We start from the raw sequence: 6,000 nt of genomic DNA, 5'->3' as shown, positions 1-6,000 counted from the left end.
ATACAGTGTGTTTATAAGTATGCTTAAACATCCATGACAGAGTTGGACTAGATCTGACTGAAAGTACATAAAGTATTTTGGGGTGTTTTGATAGAAGCACTTTCTCTGTGTTCCATGGAAGGTAAGGGCAGTACCCTGGGAATGTCAAAGTGGAGTTGTGGACACAATTTGAAAAACATGGAACAAGACAAAGAGTTCCAAATATAAGGAGGTCACACCTTTAATCTTACATGGGGAAACCTACTCTGTGGCACCAGAACAGAAATCTTTTTAATAACTGAATCTTAGATTCAGAAACGACAATGTGGATTCTGCCTTGATCATCGTACATTGGACCAGCTCTCTGTATCTTAAACAGGTTCTTAAGGGGTCTTGGGAGTTCTTCAATTCTGGCCATATTTGTTTGTGAACATTCAAAGTAAAGCACTTATGACCTTTGTCACACGTGTGCACATAGGAGACAGTTTAAGGTTGGCAGTCTGTGATATTACCTTTTCTTTTCCTCCCTCTGTAGACCAGAAGATTGACAACATTTCTATTGCTAACATCACCTCCAGTGTCTGTTTGCCTGGACGTACCCATTCCTAATGGAAACCATCATAACCAGAAAAAATGCCATCTTGGATAGTCAGAACCAGGCTCCCATCTGAAAATAGGAAGATGTTTCCTTCCATACTTATTACTCATGATTATTTTTTCTTTGAGATTTCAATAATACAGGGTCTGTCTATGGGTTCCCCAACACTCCTTATTGCCTTTGGTTTATTATGACACCATGTATTCCATGATATCATTTCACAAGTGTTATATTGGGATAAGCTTTTAAGTGTGAAAACGTGAGGAATGTGGAACTGGTTTATCAGTGTTTTACATGTAATGCAGGCCAAGTTCATCTAAAAATTTAGAATCAGAAATAAATTAAAGAAAAATCTGTGGTTCATAAATGAGATAAAAAAAAACAAGTTACAAAGAAAAAAACAGCTGCATAAGGTATATAAAATACATAAATCCAGCACTAACATAGGGTATATCAGAGTATGATAGCAAAGGTCGGTCATTTACTAAAACGCTTTGTCCTGAAAAGTGTCACGGGTGAGTTGGGGTTGGGGGAGGTGCTGGAGCCTGTCCCAGCTAGCATAAGGCATAAGGCAGGAACAAACCCTGAAGAGGGTGCCAGTCCCTCTCAGGATGAACACACACACACACACACACATCCCAACTACATACTAAGTCCAATTTAGGATTGCCAGTTCACCTAACTCACATGTCTTTGGACTGTGGGAGCAAACCAGAGCACCCAGAGGAAACAGGAAGAACGTGCAAACTCCATGCAGGGAGGACCCAGGATGCCAGCGCTGGTCTCCTTACTTTGAGGCAGTAGCACTACTACTACATTACCATGCCATTGAGAGCAAAGGTTAAAAAAGATATCAGGAAGGCTAAAAGACAGTTAGAGAGAAATATTGTAGTAATAGTCAAAGATGACCCAAAGAGATTCCTTTAATATTTTTGTATTAAAAGAATGGTCAAGGAGGAGGTTAGGAGTATTGTGAGTGGTAAAGACGAGCTAGAAAATACAGAAAATACTTTAAATGTGTACTTTATTGAGGTTTATAATTGTGAAGAAGTCTCCCTAAAGTAACAGGAACTACTGTACTTTTAGTGATTTGGAAATTATAGAGGAAGAAATACTACTTAGATAAACAGCCTGAGATCTAACAAATTACTAGGACCAAATAACATTTTCTTGAGCGCTTGTGGAAGTTAGTGAATACATATATAAACCCTTGACTTAATTTTTTTGAAAACCTCTGTACACTGAGGAAATAGTGGGAGGTAGTAAATACCATTATATGAAAAGGATGATCACAAGTAACTATACACCAGTAAGCTTAATGTGCATCATAGGGAAATTAATAGAAGCAATAATCAAGTAAAAGATCGAGCAACTCATCTCAAGAAAAGGTGTATTAGCAAATAATTAACATGGGGTCAAATGGGTAAGGTACTGTTTTACTAAACTGCTGGAATTATATGAGGAAGCAGCAAAGACATACAAAAAGTAATGTGTATATGATATTATTTATTTTGATTTCAGGCTTTTGGTAAGATCACAAATGACAAGTTAGCAATCAAACTAAAAGATGTGGGAATGCAAGGTGCAGTGCATAAGTAGGTACAAATTAGCTCAGACATAAAAGAAAAGGGTTATGGTGCAGTAAACATTTTCAGAATTAAATAATGTTAAAAGTGGTGTCCCTCAAGAATCAGTGATGGAGCTGCTGCTCTTTTTAATAAACTGTATATAAATCTCTAGATAAGAATACATACAACAAACTCTTTAGGTTTGCAAATGACACCAAACCAGGTAGCAGGGCATATAATATACTGTACAATCACCTAAATTGTTACACATGGACTTGGGCAGCATACCGGCTTGGGCAGATTTGTGATAGAGGACATTTTAATGTAATTAAATGGAAGGTATTACATGTAGGAAGTAGAAATGTTAGATTTAAACACACAATAGGGGTTTAAAAGTTCAATGTACACCTAATGAGAAGGATATAGGAGTCATAGTGGACCTCATCACATGAGGACAGTGTACAGAAGTGCTCATAAAGGCTAATAGGATGTTAGGATATACATCATGATGTGTGACATAAAAAATTAAAGGAGGTTATGCATAAGCTAACAAACTAGTGACACCTCGCCTGAAAGTACTGTAGACAGTTTTGGTCTCTGAATTAAAAAACAAAATAGTGGTGCTAGAGAAATTTCAGAGAAAAGTGACTAGGCTGAAAGGTATGAGTTAGGAATAGAAATTAAAGGAGCTGAACCTTTTCAACCTAATCAAATGAAGATTAAGATGTAACAAGACTGGTATGTTTAAGAAAATGAAGGACTTTAGTTCAATGGATCACAGCTGTTACTTTAAAAAAAATTGTTAACAAGAACACAAGACGCGATTGTAAATGTAAAACAGATTTTTTTTAAATACGTTAGAAAGTTTTTTCACACAAACAACCATAGACACATGGAACTAATTACAGAGTCATGAAACAAATAGTAGGACTTTAAGGACCTTCAGATCTCTACTTGATATTATTTTGGAGAATCTATGTGATTGACAAGCTTACTGGCCAGCTGCCATACCAGATGCACTTCAGAAGAGGTCATCCACCTGAAGATAAGCATGTTCTGGCCTGGTCTATACTTGGATGGGAGACCATCTAGGAAAAGCTTGGGTTGATGCTGGAAGCGTCAGTGAGGCCAGCAGGGGACGCGTACCTTGTGGTCTAAATGTGGATTGCAATGCCCCAGTGTAGTGAAAGGGACACTGTGTTGTATAAAAGGTACCATACTTTGGATGAAATTGAGGTCCTTACTTTCTGTGGTCATAAAAGACCTCTTGGTATCCTTCTTGAAGAGCATGGTGTTTCCCAATGTCCAGGCTAATTGGCTTGCACTGCCTAGTCATACCCCACAATAATCTCCCTTCTCTAATAAGCTGTCTCTCTCTCACCACTTCAACACCTAATAACTAATATGGTTTGAGCATACCGGCACAAAATGGCAGCCATTGCATTATCCAAGTGAATGCTGTACTTTAGTGGTGGTTGAAGTATCTCCCCACTCCTTATGAAAATCACTTTGAAGTGTGAGAAAAGTGCCACATATATAATAATAATAATTAATTACTAGCCAAAGCCCGCCGTAGCATACAGCGGTGTAAGAATAGGAACGGAAAACGGTGAGAAAGGAATTCAGTATAACAAAGGCTTAGGAAACCACCGTCACAGTATAACGAAAATAGCAAGGAGTGAAACCAATGCCAATGGTCAAGAGAGTACCTTCCTCTAGCAGGCTACGAAAAACATAGACATATATAGTTAGACACCGCATTCACTGTGTTGCCCAGTCGACATGATAAGTCAGCGCACCCACCCTATTGCGAGTGGTAAAATTGCCATTTAAACTAATACAGGTAGACGTGGAAACCGGGTTTTCTGATGAAAAAACAATAACGTTTTAAACAGTATCGTTTACATACAACAGATTTTGGTGATCGTTTACATGCAATTATTTATATCCACTTATACACTAAATGCGTGCGTATCCCATAGTCTTAGAGTTTGTGGGCGGGGTTCTGTGAGTTGGCAGGCGTGGCTCTCTGTCTTGCGTGCGGTGTAAAGTCAAAGTGGCTCAGAGGTGCATGTGGACTTTTGCACAGACGAAAGCGACGGAGGCTGTGTTTGGTGAGTTATTGCGTGCCTCGAGAGCGACGCTGGACTCGGGAGGACGGTTACAGTTGGCGTGCGTGGCTCTGTCGTGCGTATCCCATGATGTGGTAGGAGGGTTAGAGTTGGCGGGCGGGGCTCTGTCGAGCGTAACCCATGGTCTTAGAGTTGGCGGGCGGAGACTGTTTTGCTTGCGCTCACTGTCTTGCGTACCCTCAGTGTCTTGCGTACCCTTAGTGAATTATATATATAGATGGTCTCTTTATTTGCTAGGCAAGAGTTGTACTCACATATTTAGTATTAAGTCAGGGCCACTCAATTTGGCAAATGGACCCCTCTCCTGTTCATGACTTTTTTGGACAGGATGTGAGCCAAGGATAGTATGATATCCAGTATGAGAACTTAAATGTTTGCACCTCCACCATTGGCACATGATCTTGGCCACATCACACTGTGATCTCTGCTATGCACTGGAGTAGGATGCAGGGGTGTGTTAAAATTAGAATGGGAATTAGACCCTCTATGTGAATTCTGCCAGAGAAAAATGGCTTGTTTAATTGTAAGTAAAGCATCAGCAGCTGCACCAACTAAAGAAAGTGAAGTATCTCAGAGTCTCATTCTTAATTCACTGTGAGACTAATTGACGAATAGGTGAAGTGGGAGTTTTAGGAATGTTGTATCAGACATGTGGTATTGAAGCAGGAGCTAAGTCCACAGACAAAGATGTCAGTTAACCAGTCAATCTACATCCACCTCCTCACCAATGTCCATGAGCTCTGGGTACTGACTGAAAGAATGAAATTTTGAGTACAAGCAGCTGAAATTAAGTTCCTATACAGGTTGATACTCAGTGGCTGGGTAAGATCATGTTTCTCTAGATCAAGAGAAGCCAGCTGAGGTAATCTTGGTAAGAGGTCTAGATGCATCCTGGATGCCTTTCTTAAAGTGTATTCAAAGGCATGGCCCATTGGGAGAATCCAAAACAAATCAAATTTGCTTCTTCTGTTTTCTCCGATAGTCCACAATCAACAACTTTGTCTTGTTGTCGCAGAGAAGACTGTTGTTCTGACACCAGTATGTCATCTGCAAATCCATTATATCTCTCACTTGTCCTGGATGTACCTGAATATTTCCCAAGAATGGCTGGTGGAAGCTGCTGAGGAAAAGGATTCCTGGTCTACCATATAACCAAGTTTTCTAATGCAACCCCCACCAAGAAATGTAAAGCAGAAAAGCAGAACAAAATGGTAATGATGTGAAGGTGTATCAAATATTAATCAAATAATAAAAGTTATTAAACTGGCAGGTTTGGGTCTGTACCATATGCATTAGTCTTAAAATAATCTGGAACATTTGTTAGTATTTTTACTATTTCCAGGTCCAGTTTTGAATATTGGAACTCCCTTTAAAATGTGTCAGTTTGTGCCAGTTCAAAACACTGTCTGCCTTTTGTTGAACACAAAGAAACATGAAACTTTACATAACTATCCTTCAAAGACCCTAATACTGAGATCTTACCGTCCTTTAACATCATCAAGTATACTGAATATTTTAAACTATCTGCGTTATATAATTATTGGTTTAATAAAAACTGCAAAAAATACTGAGCCACATCATACACAGCATCGGCTAAAACTAGGATTTTTCCGATGGCTTCCTGTAAAGAGAAAGAGCGAAAACATTTCGGGTTTTTTTACATGTGACAACAGAATTGTGGTATACGTCATGAAAACCAAATAATAAGAATCGCATTAACCCC

The sequence above is a fragment of the Polypterus senegalus genome, chromosome 3, assembly GCF_016835505.1.
Source record: "Polypterus senegalus isolate Bchr_013 chromosome 3, ASM1683550v1, whole genome shotgun sequence".
NCBI lineage: Eukaryota > Metazoa > Chordata > Cladistia > Polypteriformes > Polypteridae > Polypterus > Polypterus senegalus.
Note: the sequence above shows the minus strand (reverse complement) of the source record.